This window comes from Octodon degus, unplaced genomic scaffold (assembly GCF_000260255.1).
Source record: "Octodon degus isolate 3935 unplaced genomic scaffold, OctDeg1.0 scaffold00082, whole genome shotgun sequence".
Lineage (NCBI taxonomy): Eukaryota > Metazoa > Chordata > Mammalia > Rodentia > Octodontidae > Octodon > Octodon degus.
This window is the reverse complement of record NW_004524658.1, coordinates 1,008,562-1,026,044: the sequence shown is the minus strand read 5'-3', so window position 1 is coordinate 1,026,044 and position 17,483 is coordinate 1,008,562.

Sequence of the window (17,483 nt, the reverse complement as noted above, 5' to 3'; positions counted from 1 at the left end):
AAAAAGAAAAAAAAAAACCTTAAGAAAATATTTTATTTCTAAGATCAAATCTTACTTAACAAGAGTAACATTGCTCTAGGACATGAAGTAATAAACATGACTCACCAATTTTCATACTTCAGTACCAGAATAGAACTGAGTATGAACTGGTCAATTAATCTGACAAACAGCATGTAATAAATAGAAGTCCCAGTGGAGATGTTTTGAAATGATTTGGAAAACTTCTGATCCTTACTGTGGAGTTGATACCTTGGAAACTGTTGGAAACTGACAGAAAGTTTTCCCAATGACAAGCGCTTCTACACTTTCAGGTTATCTTGTAAACATAAGATTATACTGTTGATAAGCAACTCCCAGAAACCAAGAGCTCATTGGTTAATCCTTACAAACTAAAAGTAATGTGACCACTTATGGCAACAACAACCACTTAAAGTCATAAAGGTCTTCATTTTAATGCTACTTACATTTGATTAAAAAATAAAAGTCCATTCCCCAGATGTCATTCATTTGCTTTTAAACCAAAATGATATATTGATTCAAGTGGTTAATTTTTAAAACATTTTCCTTCTTGGGAAATTAGTTTTCTGTCAACTTCGCTACTGTGCATGGTTGGAATTCATAGTATTCCACCTAAGAGGCTTCTCTTTCATCTTTTATATTGTGGCCTGTGGGTGTGAGAAAAGCTCTAGATTCTTTTCTTTTGCAATGAGATTTTTCTTCCAAATAATTCCTTCAGCCTGTGTGTCTAATACTGAATGAGAATTATTAACAACTGTAGTTTTTTCAAAGTGTTTTTTTGTTCTGCTGGGATTTTGTAGGCTGTAATTAGCTATGTATTGCTTGTTCCACCTGTTAACCTTGACTCAGTTTAGGTAGGGGATGTACTTCAATTGCAGAATTTTTCAAATCAGGACTACATTTTACTTGGCTCTGTTGTATTCTTTTATGCAAGTCCCTTATGAATTTGATAAATTCTTCACTCATTTTCTTCTCATGGTTCAACACATAGACAGAAATGAATGCTAATTTCCAGTGGAAGGTCAGCACCACATCTTTGTCAAGAATACCTTCTACCAAGATGTTTAAACAAACATTGTCAAATATTCACTAACATGTTGATTGATTTCAGAAAGTTAAGATGACTGTCACTTATTTTTTATGAATCATATATTTAATCTCTCAGAATGCTAATTATTATTCTCACTTTACAGATAATAGTACTAAACCTCAGAGAGATTAAATATTGAACAGTGAACAAGTAGATGATTCTGGATTTACTCATGTTATGTAAATACAAGCTCGTGTTCTTAGGCACTGGAAAAAACTTATTTTACAGAGAAGAAAGTTTAAGTAATGAAATGGTACATTTCCACCCAAGAATCGTCATTTTAAGAGCAAATAACAGATACTAATACTTTAACAAAAATCTATTCCATTATAAAAAAACTCAGGTTTTTTTTTTTTTTTTTTTTTTTTTTTTTTTTAAACTATGGTTTGGGCTTATATATGTTTTAATCTCCTTGTGATGTCAGAAAACTAAGATCTTCTTTGGTTTAAGAATTATTTTCCTCTTATAATAAGAAGTATGAAGATATTTTATTAGCATAGGCTAAAAATTCCCCACTGCATAGTGTTGGAAGCAGGGAGTAGTAGAGAAATTATTCTGACTTGCCAGTCAGTTCACTTGGATAATGAGGCTACTGAGTAGTAGCTAAGAATTAGGAGAACACTGCTGCCGAGAAACAACTGTGAAAGTTAGACCAGGCACATACATTAGGTCCTTCATATTTAGCTAAATTATTTTATCCAAGTTGTCCTCTAGCCTCAGATATATCAGTTGTTAAAAAAAAAAAAGTAAAATTGCTTGTTAAACAAGCTTAAAAGAGGATTAAACAAGAAGATTTAGAAGAAGCTACTTACATGTATAAAAGCCCAATTAATTCTACCAGGTGTCCTTTCAAATGCACATCCTGTCCCCTCTATCTCAAATAAATCAGATACTTTCCATGTAGCGAACCACACAATTCCAGGACACAGCAATAAGTGGAGAGCATCCTTCCCTCTCCCAATTTCTTTTTCTGCTGCTTGAACTTTTCTCTCTCTGATGTCTTTTGTTTGACTTTCAACTTTTACTGATGGTAGCATTTGTGTATGAAACAGGCTACTTTTTATTTGTCAGCTTTTAATCATTAGAATTTTACTCACTGTTCATTACTTAGTAGGTTTTAATAATTGATTTTACTGGGATTCCATGTAATTCCAAGTTCTCCATGGTGAAAACCTCACTTTCTATCTCCCTCACACTGAGCTGGACCCCGTGGGTGTGAAAATAACCTGCAAACACATTCATCAGCTCTCCTCCTGGCACCCCAGCCAGTGCGGCCAGTGCTAATGACTGATTTTTTAATATTTCTCCCTGTATACTACTTGATTTATATGTTTCAGCGCTCATGTTGATTAGTAGTATTTTTTAAATAGATGGCTATGTGCAGTTACTTTAGCCAAAAAAATATTTTACCTTTTTAAGTACAGAAAATTTACTCTCGTGGGTTCCATCAATTTTACAATATAATAATATCTGATATTATTTCCACATATATTGAATATCATGTTACACCATGCTGTAATTTTTCTTTTCTTCCTGTAATATGCTTTATGATTCCTGAAAGGAAGGATAAGTTTTATATTCACTCATAATTTTAAACATTTCAAAGTTCTTTCTTTTCAGAAATTCCAAAATCCTTTTCTTTATGTTAATAAAGATTCCTTTATACATGTCTTGATGATAGGCCCCTTATTTAAATTCTCCCTGGTAGGACAAAGTATCTAGCACCTTCAGTGTACAGGGAGGGAGCTCTACCTTGGCTTGCAGTTTTTGTGCTCTGTTGGGCAGCTCCAGGGCATGAACGAGCTGCAGAGAGGCAAGGGGGAAATGAGCTAAAAAGTTTTGTTTGGAGTTGCTTTTGAAATGAAATCGACAATGTCTGTATATGTCGTTAGTTGAATGTTAAAGGCTAGATAGATATAGAAATTTGTAAAATAATTTTTTTAATTTGACAGTATTTGTTATATTTATAATGTCTTCAAATTAGTTGTTCAGATTACCAGACATAATATGCAAAATTATAAAAAAAGAACGAAAAAAAATGTTGTAACACATTGAAAGAAAAAGGAAAAAAAATAGCATTAGCTGCTCCTTTCCATAGACAGCAGAAATCCACAGTCCAATTGTGCAAACCATCCTGCTTACATACATAGTTGTATCTCTTTTCCCCAGTCCCTCTCCTGTCCTTCTCCTCATCTCAGTAATTCCTTCTTTATGCATTCTAAGCAAAATTTTACTTATTTATCTACCACTTCCTCTATGGTAGAAAAAATAATTTACTGGTTTAATTCTAAGAAACTAATTACTTGTAATGTTTTCTGGGTAAAATCAATTTAGCCATTTTGACCTCTACTCTTTTTGTTTCATTTTTTGCCACAGGGTTGTCTAAACTCAGGACCAGATGATAAATGATGTGCTCAAATGGGTAAATGAAGAGAGAATGAAGAGGAATTTTAAACAGCGGTGTTAGCAACATTGTGGAATATCAGTGAAGACTAGTGAACTAAATAGGAGTTTCTAACAGGAAGAAGGTTTTATATTCGCTGTACCTAAAGAGACAGCAGGAGAAACAAACCAGGATCCTGGTGAAGTGAAAAGTTGGAGCTCATGGAGAATGTGGCAGACCTTGCCCAAATCTGTCCTGGCAGGAAGCGCTGGCATCGGGTGAGGCACCAAGGGTGTCCATGGGACATAAAAGCGAATAGCTTAATTGAGTCCTCTGCCTACCGATTATCTTCTGCCATTGTTTCTTAAAGTCCAAGTCAAAAATTATTTAGATTCAACAGAACCTACCTTGTTGAACAATCTTTTTAAGTAACATCTAGGTGCAGAGCAGGGCAAAAAGACTAGACCTAGAAGGACAAATGCGTAATACTAGCTACGGCTTCATGTACCCTTCTAGCATAAGAGAGGGTTTTGATGGTCTTTGTAACAGCAGCATCTCTGGCTTTTAATCAGAGTTTCCTGGCATGCTGCTTCAGGGTTGAGTCTGGGCCCTCTTGAAGCTGGGAACCCTTAAGCATCTGTTCCATTCTCATGCCAATGACAAAGTCCTCAGCTACAAATGAAATCTTCTTGGGATGAATAGAGAGGAGCATTAGTATTTGTTTCATCTTGTTTTGTGTTTCTCTAAATATCAAAAACTCAGGGAAGACAGTTCTATTTTCTCTTTCCTCCAACTCAAGCCCTATCTCTTCAAGTTCTAATGTAGAAAATTAGAAGCTAATTTCTATGCAGTCTGTTCTCTTGAACAACTTACAATCCATTCTCAAACCTGTTAGATGGATTTGAGGATTCAGAAGAATGAGGGAGAGGTCAAGCCCTTCTGTGGTCTTAAAATGCTATATTTTTCATAGTGCTTTGGAAAACTTCTCTCATTTCAAATCATATCTCTTGACTTAGTTTGAAACAAGAGATATTTTATATCACATATTTTCCAAATTACTGTTTATATTATAAAATATGCCCTTTGATTTTTGCAGAGAAAACAAAAATAGAAACCTTTGATAAATCATCAAGTATTCTACTACTGATTCAAGTTAAAAACAGTCTTGGTTTAAGACTAAAATGCAACCATGAGTTTAATAAGTCATCTAGAAAGATATTTTCTGGCTGCTTGTTCTCTCTCTCAGTCGACACCCTTACCAACAACCCCCACCTACCCAAGTGACAGATACTATTCATTAATGAGAAGAGATCAAAGCAGCAAGAAAAATGTTGAAAAGAAGCATCAATTTTATTACCATGGCATAAATATTTGAGCAAACAAATTTAGTTTGGAAATTTTTACTCTTAGAAATATAGAATAAATAAATTTAAAAAAAAAGAAATATAGAACAGTGGGCACATTGATAACCACAATGCCCCTGCACTTTGAAAGTGTCTATTTTGCTAGATATTAATCTTTAGCAATAGAAGCAATCTGAGTATGCCACCACTCACTGGTAAACAAGTATTGTAAATTTAAAAAAGAATTAATAACAGTATCTGCATATATCTTCTGTAAAATAGTACAAAATGCACTAATCTGTCTGTGCCTCATAAGTCTTACCAACACATTAGATTCAGTAGAGACTTGGAGCACAGCAAAAATAATGTTGTTATAGTTTCACCTCTCTTGAGATCTATTGCACATTTATTTTATTTCAAAGTGATTGTCAAGAAAAGTTAAGCCAGAAATTATAGACTTTCTTTGACTTGCTACAATCATAAAAGCATAATTTGAAACTGTATTTATAAAATTGTACTATGAGAATTAAAATGCTTTATTGAAATTGTGTTTCTCAGAGAAGTGAAGAAAAGAAGGTCAAAGGGCATTTATATGTGAGCACCCAAAGGAGCACAATGAACATCACCCAATCTGGTAAACAGAGCGAGCAGGGCAAGGTTCTTGGTTTCCACTATTCATGTTTGGTTCACTGTTACCTTGACTACAGATCATCTTTCTATGATTAACAGTTAATGAAAAGTAGCAAAGTCACAAAAAATAACAATTCAACTATCATCTTTCAATGTAATACTATAATGCCTAAGCTCAAAAATAACTTTGCTGTGGTTCATTTGTTAGAAATACAAATTTTTACAAGTGGTTTAATCGTTAAATAACATGTATAAATTGTGAGCTATTATTATAGCAGATTCAAATTGTATCTAGGACAGAATTTATCAACTGTGCTGCTTATACTGGATGAGGTTTCTTATTGAATACCTAATATTTTGAGTGATTTTTTTATTACAGTGACAGAAAATAAGACAGTGGCCTCTTTAAGATTTAATCTTTTCTATAGGGCTGGCCAGATAGGTCAGCGGATTAAGGTGCCTGCTTGGGCAGAGTATAGCAGTCGAGGTTCAATCCTCAGTGTGCCATGCTGGCCCCACCCCTGGGGTATGCTGAAACTGTGATTGAGGCTGGTTGTGGTGGCATACACCTGTAATCCCAGTGCTGGGGAAGCTGAACACAGGATGATCACTATGAGTCCAATCTGTGTAGAGAGACCCTATGGACTCTGTACTTAATACATAAAAAAAGAAATCTTTTCTGAACTTAATTCCATTACTGATATTTTAGTAATTATAGCCAAACTATCCTTGGTTCCAGCTACAATTGCTTTCTTCTCACAGCAACCAAGCAATCAACAACTAAAACAAGACAAAGACAAAAATTCTGGGGCCAGTGAGATAGCTCAGAGTGCTAAAGTGCCTGCTTAGGCAAGCTTAGGCAGGTGCGGGGGACCATAGTTCAATCCCCAGCATCACAGGCTATGCTAGCCCTGCCCCCAAGGTGGGCTGAGCCAGCAAGAAGAACCCCCAAAACCAAAACTCTGACCACATACACAGCACCACAAGAGTAGACAGTATAGTAATGGTGTTTTTTCACATCTATTAGGAAAGACAATCAAATTCTTAAGCTAATTTGGAGACACTAGTTATATATCTATATCCATCTATTTTTGAATATATAGATATATAATATATCTATATATTTTTGAATTATATATATATATATAATTGCATGCTTCTGCTTGGGGAACATCTCATTTCTCTCTCTCTCTCTCTCTCTCTCTCTCTATATATATATATATATATATATATATATATATATATATATATATATATATATATGTATATATATATATACATGTATATATGACAGTTATAGAAATGACAGTTATGGCAGGTGGCAGATATAGAAATGACATATAAAAATATAGACAGAGATATAAATATGTGCATATCCATACTCAAAAGGTTACAGGCTGCTATTTCATCTACATAGCAATCTTTTTTATTTTGTATTTTAGGACAGGGTCTACAGGGATTACAGGTCTCACTGCATAGCACAGACTCGTAATGATCCTCCTGCTTATAGCCTCCCAAGTGCTGGGATTACAGACACATGCCACCATGCCCAGTCTCAATTGCTGTCTCAGCATGCCCCGGGTACATAGTAATCTTAAAGTGATAAAATCATAGTGACAGAAGATACATCATTGATCATCATGGTGAAAGATGGAAGAAGGATGTAGTGGTTAAGTAATGTAAGAGACATCATGTGTCTGTGTGTGTCTTAATAGAGCCATCCTGAATCCTAATGGCTACTTACTGTGCTAATCAATCCTATGTTTGTTATTCTCCCCGTAGCATTTTCATACACGTAATCTGCTCTGTAGACCACACACACATGTACCTGCATATGTACGCAGAGTTCCTGCAAAATGTCAGCAGTCTCCTGTAGCTCCTTAAATAAGTAACAATTCTGTACCAAGTCAGTTTTTTTTTTTAAATTTTGACAAGATATAATTGGAGATATTATGGTAAATAAACATGCTATTTTAATAACTATGAATCTTAAGCTTTTAAAAATGAATGTTTATTTCTCAGTGTTCAGAACAACTTGGTATGGAGGCACAGGTCTGTAATCCAAGTGACCTGGAGGGGAGGAAGAGGACTTTGAGACCCTGAAGTCAGCCCAGGGAACTAAGTGTGTTTCCCTTGAATCAAAAAGATTTAAAAAAGTTGAAGATGTAGCTTGTTGGCAGAATACTTTAAAGCAAATAATAAATGCTACTAGTCCAGAATCAGAATAAACTGAGTTTATTTTTCAGTGATAGCCTCTGAAATATAATATGCACAACTGGACTTACAAAGCTCTCAAAACAATATAAGGGAGTTAGAATGATCTATTTTCAGTTATTTTTTTACATAGTATAGATGCTACTCCATCTATCAATTATCAATACAAAACTACCATTGCATTCCATCAGTTCTTTTTAAGATTTGTCCACATTTGTCAATTCTTGGTCACTTCTAAAAACATATTTATCATCAGTGTGTAGATTCCATTTTGTTGTTCTTTTTTCTTCATTCCTCTTTGCTCTTCTAAAGGAAGACAGGTACCATGTTTCGAACTGCTTTAAGGGAAGGGTCACATAACAAGGACTTGAGGGAGGTGTCCAGGCAAAAGAAACGACATCCTCAGTAGGCTCTGAGGAATTGATTCTGCCAGCACTGGATAAATGAATAATAGTGCCTGCTACAACTTCCGTGATAATCCACCAGGACTATTCTTTCTTGAATTCATTACATGACTGCATGCTTCTGTTTCGGGAACATCTCATTTTCATCTGCCCATTAGATTAGTGTAATGAACATAGATTTGTTCTCTTAGTGGACTCCTTTTGTACTTTTTAAATTTTTATTTTTGCAAAAACCAACTCTCCACAAAGGAACGTAACCCTTTTAGAATGTAAATACGTGCTAAAAATAAAAGGTTAAGAGACTTACGTAGACATGTTCGGCAGCCATCTTATTTTAGTAGATTCCATGTTCTTTAGAGTCAATGCTTTTTTATTGATTTGTATGAAAATGTGTAAATGTATAAAATACTTAGTATACTCTTAGTAACCTAGAGAACAAAATTAAGAGAAAAAGAGGGCCTGGAGCTGAAGTAGACGGCAGTGATAGAGTGTTTACCTAATATGCATGGGGGTCCGGCTTTAATTTCTAGCACTAAAAAAAAAATGAAAGCAAAAAAAGAAAAAAGAAAAAAAGAAAAAGAAATAGAAAAAGAAGGTATGATAATAAATACATGATCAAAGCAAACAGTGTATGCAATTATCTATAATGGCATGGTGGGGCTGCGATTCTTGGATTAATTGGATGTCTGCCAAACTTGTGTAGATAAACAAATGTGGGAAAAATAGAGAATATTTAAAAGATGCGTAAATTTACAAGATCTGCCTTTAAACATTTATTCTTTATCAAATACTGTATTAATCATGAGATATTTAGAATATCTTTGCTATTGAAAAATATACATTTTATTGGAGGGGATAAGAAAGTAGACTTAAATATATTGCATTATGATTTGAAATTATAGAGCCTATTGGACTTGAGGGAAGCCCCTGACACATGACAGGAATGAAGAGTTGGGGTGAGATAAGACTGCCAAAAATAACTAATTTGGATAGATGATGATTTATGACAGGGAAAGGGAGATGAGAAATGATATCATGATAGAAGATATGATAATGCCACAAGCCATTGGGTATTACAGTCTAACAACTCCTATAATATATTTTGGAGCACAGTATATTAAACTTATGGCAATAAGCTGTGAAAATTAAATGATGAGAGTGGATGTCAGAAAGTATATCATACTATATACATGTTCAGGATTGTAGGTTTTACTCAGAAGTTTATTAAAATCACTGAAACAAGAGGTTGCTTGATGCTTCTTACACAGTTACTATTTGTGTTGTGATCCATGGATGGACAGAAAGGACATTGTTTGGAGGCTGCTGGGAATACAATCATGGGCCGCACTCAAGGCTCAAGAACCAGATTCTCAAACTTATCAAATACTGACCAGAACACCAAAGTTTGTGACTCCTAACTATTAAAGGCAGGATTTGCCTTTCCTGAAACATAGTTTATTCTCATAGGCTAATCAGATCTCAGTTTGAGCTGTTATGAATATAATTTGTTTTAAATCTAATATGGTGCCCTATTCTCTTTGCTAGCAACCAGTTTGGGGAAACCAAATAATCTAGCCATTGGTAAAAGAAGAACATAAAAATGAGAAAAGTGATTCTGATCCAAAAGAAGAACAGTATCTGTTGATTTGCTGTCTTTAGCTTCTTTTCCCATGTGGAGAGTCAGCCCAGTGTTTCAGGTGACTTTCTGAGCTTGAATGAGGAGAAAGTTGCCCAAAATCTGTGTCCTTGCAGTGTTGCTGAGCACAAATTAACAATAAATTAAACCAATCTGTTCCCAGACTTCTATTGTGAGAGAGCAGATGCCCTCCCTATTTAAGCCATGTTGAATGTGTGTTTTACTTTCAGCTAAATTCTCCTAAATAACACAAATGCTAATGATGAAAGATCATATTGTGTTACCAGTAACCTCTGCCAGAATTTCATCCCTGCCCCATGTCTCTTTAAACATTCCCAGAAATGACCAGAGGTGACTTACAGCTCTTTAGGGTATGACCATTTGTAGTTTTTATTTGCATATATTTTATGTGTGGATTCTAGGAAATCGAATGTCTCTGAGTCTAGCTATGTTTCAAGTCTTATTCCTGGCTTAAGCACATCAGAGTGCCTATGTTTTCTCCACTTCCACCTGCAGAATTCCCTACATTTTTTGCCTCATTTCAACTGCAGACTTCTACTCTTTCCCCTGAACCCCTTGTGCTGAGTTTTGAAATGCCAGGCAGGCACTTTACCACGGAGCTACATCTCCATCCTTGTTGCCTACTTGCCTTTCCTTTGGTAATGAAAGAATAGTTCTTTTGCAAGTGATTGCCTAAGATAGTCGTAGGCCTTCATTTACAGATTCTGAGTGTCATCCTGACATAATTATATCTGGGTTTTATTTCATGGCCTTCATCTTTGCAGTGTGTGTGCAGCTTTTAGTTTGGGACTCATAGCTGAGTAGAATCAAATGTGTCTTTGAGATACATTCTCAGCAATAGTGTATAGATACTAGCTATTGTGAAAAGTCTGCCTTGAGACATTTGTTTCTCTCTTAGACATTTTTTTATTCAAGGTCATAGTTTTATTTCCTGAAATCCAATTTCCATAAAATCTTCCAGCCCATTGGACATATCTGGATAGGTCTGGGTTCCTGCCATATATCATGTTAAAAAAAGACTCTGTCATGAGTATTGTAAGTTCCTGCATCTCAGAATATGGTGCTTAACTCAGGTGAGTATTTTTAGGTATTACTTGCCTAGAAGCATTAAACACCACTAACAAAGAGTGTGGCTGTATGAACATACAAGAAAGTAAATCAAGCAAGCAAAGGAATTAAATAAAAGATAAAACATAAATTTGTGACTAATGGCCAGGGATATAGCTCAGTAGCATAAGCTTCTGCCTAGCAAGTGCAAGGTTTAGAGTTTGATCCCCATTACCACATGAAATAATTAATTAATTAATTAATTAATTTGTGACTTAGAGTACTTGCCAGGCAAGCCCTTATTCTACTGAGCCATCTCCCCCTGTGACTTACAGTACTGTGGTTTCAAGTGCAGATGAAAGAAAGAAAACCAGAACTCAAAAGAAGAAATACAAATAGAAAGGTATAATACAAGTAAAAGGAAAGCAGGATCTCAAGGACTAACTAATCAAGAGAGGGAAAGGAGAAGAGTTAGGAAACATGACAATGTTAAGCCATACAGTTATATGTAGAAGATGGGCAAGGCAATGATCCTGAAAATGTTCAGAAGACTTTTTAATCTAGCAGTTAATTGGAAAGATCCTCACCTTGACTAACTATATATACTGATACCTGTGAACTAAGCAATTGTCTGCAGATGGTAATTTGTAATAGTAGTTTCATGCTTGGAGTGCCTGTCATTCTGGTCTTCTGAATACGGGCTGCTTGTCATGACATGGCAGTTGCTGCTATGAAGTCTCTCGGGTATATGGTTGCTCAAAAAGAAGGGGGTGGTGAATGAAAGTAAAAGACAGGAAAAGGAATATTGTGGGACTGTCCTGCTTTAAGGTTGTATATGGTGAGATTTTTGGACTTCTGTGTGAACATAAGAAGTATATAATTCTTTATGCCTATTTTTAAAATATATTCTAATTTTAAATGCTTTTTTATAATATTCTGTAGGGACTTAAAGTTCAACATATCAATACTTAATGAAAAATACCTGTTCCATATTATGCCTAAGATGTTTGATATGCAGACAGATAGTGAGGTTAAGCTTAACAGCCTAAGTTGTATAGTAATAACAATAAGCTTGTCTTCTGGATGGTTAACAACCTAAGTTTGCAGACCAAAATTAGATGAAAAGGAGGGCTGCAACAAAAGCCAACATTTTGGCCTTAGCCTTCCAAGATCAACAAGACACAGGACATATGAGAACTTGTACTGTAATGTCATGTAACTCGGCAGTGTCCCAAATTTTCTGATCAAGGAGATTATGGGGCCAAAGAGGAAAGGGATTGATGATGTAGAGTGTGCTAAGGATAGTCACATGGAGAGAAAACATTCTCTCAGGTTTTCACAGAGAGCACAATTGCCAAGCAATGGCTATAATTCATCCTCAGGGCTGACACTGACAAACATTCTGAGGTACAGGATCTCAGGATAAATCCTGAGGGGATTTCACTGACCTTATCAGACCCAATAGCTACAACTCTTGTTGCATAGATCCTGCTTTACCTTGGTCTTAACCACCCAGCAGAAAAGTTTAAAAATGAAATATAAGAAGTAAAGCCTTGCTGTTATGTTGAACTCTAGGGGACTCAGGTCAACAATTTCTGACATTGCCAGTCAAGCGGAAGACCCAATACTATTATGTACTACTGAACTCTTTTGGATTATTTTGCTGCGTTAACACACCTATAATATTCAAATAACTGAACTTAACAAAAAAAGGGTATACAGATGAATGTCCATTTTGTATCTGTGTATTCAAAGTAGTTAGGATAGATATATAGTTACATTCTCTTAAAGAATAGAGTGATTTGTTCTAATGGTGTTTGTAGATAGTATATGATGCCTGCATCTTGTACAGCAATTAACCACTGGGAGGAATATATGCAATGTGTTAATTATTGAAGCTGTCCTACCAATTAGATTTGCAACTGTCTCATTACTGTTTATCAATAAAATTATGGGAAAATATTTTTTAAAAAGAGTATAATATTACAGATTTGATAGAAAACTTGAAAGGAGAATAAAGTGTACAAATTTGGAAAAAAAAGAAAGAAAGAAAGAAAGAAAGAAAGAAAGAAAGAAAGAAAGAAAGAAAGAAAGAAAGAAAGAGAACAAACAGATGGGAGGCCAGTAGGCCAGTTTGGTTATTGTCATAAGCAGGTGAAGACTGACGGTAGCCTGAATTGATGCTGGGGCTGTAGGAGTTGCAATGAAGAGCCCAACCAGAGACATTTTCATCATAGCATTAAATATAGGGCATGAAGAGAAAAACAAATCTTTAGTTTTCCTAGATTTCATTCTGATCAATAGAAACTTGTTCTCTTTTTCTCTGTTGTCACTAGAGTATTATATTTTATTAAGAGATGGCAGGAGTTTAGCATACCATACAGAGATAGATTTGACCTCATTAACCCAATGTACACTATGTAAGAGCAAAAGAAATTATGGCCACACCGAGGGATGCTTGGAGCCCTAAATAAAATGATGAAATGAAGCTAAATACATATAATGCCTGCTGCCTGTCCTTTGCACTGGGTTTGTTTTTTCTAAGGAGTATTTATTTGTGAGGCAATTCTGACATATATTGTCATGTAAGTATTTACTGTCAGCGCATGCATATGCCATCTTAACCTATAAGGGGGAAGAAAGAAAGTTGTGGCAGCAATGAAAATGCACACAATTTGTATACAGGTTGCATGTGAACTTGGTAAGGTAAATAGATGATCAACAGACATGAGGGCTTTGTGAAGCTATTTCAAGAGCTTGGAGGATTTGTGCTCTCACAAATGAGTCAGTTTAAGTTTGCACAATGATAAAGAGTCTCATTTCTTTCCTACAGCTGTGCGTTGAAGTAAGCAATTATGTCTGTTCGAAACTACAAAGGGCAAAAGGATTTCAAACCTTCCAGCTGCTCATGAAATTGGCTGGCATTTGTAGGCTCACCTCCTGGTGACTTTCCCGGTAGAACTGTGGATGGTGCTCAGTCCTATTTCGTCAAGAAAAAACGTATCTCTGATTCTAAGTGCTGGTGATGCCTGCTGCTTATAATTCCTCTAGCACAGCATAATTTTAAAAACAGATTTACTTTAAATGTGAGAATTATTCCTGAATGAAATGGAAATTAATACCTGGTTGAATCTGGGTAATTGTTCCTTCACTCTGAATTTGTGCTGATAATAGACTCCATAATGCTTTGAAAAGATTTTTAGTTTCAGTAATGACATTCACATAGAGCATTTTTCTCCCACCAATGATAATGTTACTAGGGAGCTTGCTATTTTCCCTCTTTAGGTCATGACACTTTGACTTGGCCATTACTGAAATGCACTCATCATGAGGCAAATTTGAAAGAGGTCTTACAATGTGGCCCTGAGTCTGAACTTTATGACTAGCAGAATTTTTTGCCATTCTTGTCATTCACCATTGATCAGATTCTTTGAATAAAACAATACATCCACTAATGTGTTTATTTTATTTGTCACACCCATTAAATTTTTCTTATAAAAAGATGGAATGTTTTCAAATGTGTGTAACACAATGTTTAGAAAGTTTGGTGACTGCATATAATAAATGCTATTACTAATGCAAAATTTTGATTTTCAAAAAATATGATATTCTTTTTCCTGTAGTGCTCATTAGGATTTTAGAGGACAGCTGAAATTCTACTGGTTAATTGAGAATGAGAGCAAAACTTCCCTGCAGGAGACCTAGAGCTTTACTCTCTGTGGATCTAATCTCTGGAGTTGGGAATGGTGATTGGCAGCCGCTGACCTGAACACTTGTATTTTTTCAGTCTCTGGTGCCTGAACACAGATATTCCCAATCTGGTACAAAACACTGAGTATTTCAGAAGTGCTAAAGGTGCCAATTATTATGGGAATTGGTATTTGAGAAATAGCCTGACCCCTGGGGAATGCAAAGAAAACATATTATGTACCTACCCTTTAAAATACACCTTTTGAATTCTTTCTGTGTTGATAGATTTGTGTCTCTAGGCTTTCTGCTAGTAGCTACCCCACCACCCTTCAGTATCCCAAGTGGGAGAAAAAAGACATTTCATACTTTTCTCTCTCTTATTAGAACATTATAAATGCCCAGTGCTCTTCTTCTGGGTTGTACAGAGGTTCTGCCTTGGGCAGCAGGACATCAGCCTCCAGTAACTAGAGCTAATGAAAGCATCTCTAGGATAGACTTCTCATTATCCATTCTATCCTCTGCTCCTCTTGGTGCCCTGGGAAGAGGCTGGCCAGAAGCAGTGATATCATGGAAAGATTCTGTCCTAAAATTACCAGAAGAAATAATGTCACTTTCATCACTATTCAAATCACCAGCAGATGCCAAGGTTGGACCAATTATTTTGTCTTTATTACAGAAGAGCATTCACCTTTGGTGATGGTTCATAAGGTTGTATGTACATGGGAGTAAGTGTTGAGCTCTGGGATCACGGAGCAACCAGACCGTAAAGGTAAAGGATAAATTAGGATGTATCATTAAGCATTGTGTTTCTTTTTTCTTGGTAAAATCTAAATTAGATCATAAATAAAAGATGAAATTCAAAGGCTTAGACCTTAGGGATAAAGGCCTCTACAGTGATTTGTTTTCAATTACATTCAGAAAGTTAGTATGTAAAAAAATGGTTCTTCTGTGTATTCAAAACTTTGCTTATCCTGGATTTGGGTGCAGTCTATCTCTGCCTGCTCTATCTCTGTCTCTGTCTCTGTCTCTGTCTCTGTCTCTGTCTCTGTCTCTGTCTCTGCCTTTGTCTCTGTCTCTGTCTCTATCTCTGTCTCTGTCTCTGCCCTGCACTCATTCTCTGTATAACCAAGTTGTTGGCAACACTGTTAATGGCTTGTCATTGATAAATATGACACCTTCTGGCCAAGGTACAAACTCCTTGTTATGCTGATAGTACATGGAATAGCACTTGGGACAATTTTTTGTGTCTTTTACTTCCACTCAATTGAGATATTGGAAAAAGTGATGTGAGACTCTTCCCTATTTATTAAACAACAAAGAGCATGTAATTAATAAAACTGACAGACAAAGACTCCTTAATAGTTAAAGTATTATTTAGGAGATGAACTAATTAAAGAAACTATTTAAATACAAAATGACTCATCAAGTAATGTCTTGGAAGCAGAGGCTGTTCATGAAGACCTCCACATTAGGGACAAATAGGAATAATCACACAAGCACTGGATGATCCAAATCACATAATTACAGCTTTCTTACAGCTTAAATGTTCCCACTATGTATGCTTTGGAAACTGAGTTATTTTATGTGACAAATTATTTTAAAATGTGATCATAAAATAGACCTTGAGTGGGAGAGATTGTCCCAGTTTATCTGTTTGGCCAAATCTTAACACATGGCTGGTAAAACTGGAATTGTGCTAAGATCCCATAAGCACAAAGAAAGAAGGTAAAATCCCTGAAATCTTGAAAATGGAGGAGAGAAGGAGGCTTTGTTGTCATCTCCCCTCAGTCCAGTTTTGGACTTCTAGTGTGCCAAAATAAGAGCTAATAAGTGTGTGTGATTCAATCCAATAAATGTGTGGCGCTTCACCATAGCAAGTAGGGGGAACAAATGCACTTCACAGTAGATCGGTCACCTACCTATCTCATCTATCCATCTAGGTGTCTGCATCAGTAATCAATGTCTAGGCCAGGTTTATAGCTCAGTGACACAATGTCTTCTTGGCAAGCATGAGGTCATGAGTTTGATTCCAAGTACGTACCTCCCCCACATCTATATATATATATATATATATATATATATATATATATATATATATATACTCAGTGGTGGGCTGACAAGATAGCTCAGTGACTAAGAGCCTGCTTAAGCAAGCACAGGTTCCAGGATTTGATTCCCAGTACCGAATACCGCACCAGCCCCACCCCCAGGTGTACTGAGCTGGTGTTCAGTTCTGTCATGGTAGCGTAAGCCTGCAATCCCCATACTAGGGAGGCCGAAAACAGGAAGATCACTGTGAGTTCCAGCTGCATAGTGAGACACTGTTCCAAATACATACAGTATATGTACTCAGTAAAAGGTGTTAAGCTTAAAATATGCTATCCTAAATATGCCTCAGACATTTTTTAGCAGCAAGAGCTGTAGGAAAAAAAAATATCATGAGGCAGATCTCTTGGTTCTTACTACACTTTAAACACAACAGTTATTATAAAATCTCATTCATATAAAGAACATTATACTCATAAAACCCTTAAAGTCCCTTTATATTGCATTTTTATTTTATTAAAATGAGTAACAAATCAGAAAAGTTTTGATTCTAATAATGAGAAATTTAGGTTTCACGACCTTCATTTACCCAGCATAAAGGTTAGAGAGCTGAAGGTAGAGAAGCATCTGACTCAGGCGCACTCTAAGCCTGAGCATAAGGGCTTCAGTTCAATCCCCGGTGCCACCCCCCAAGAAGAGAAAGACAGAAAGAAGGAAGGAAAGAAAGAAAGAAAGAAAGAAAGAAAGAAAGAAAGAAAGAAAGAAAGAAAGAAAGAAAGAAAGAAGGAAAGAAAGAAAGAAAGAAAGAAAGAAAGAAAGAAAGAAAGAATAAAACTTACAAAATCTTTGAAACATATCAGAACAGACTATAAACTGTGATGTGTAGTTAGAGATTTTGTAACATTTTAAGCTATTGGGAAAAGGATCTCCTCTCTTCAAACATGAAAACTACAGGACTTAG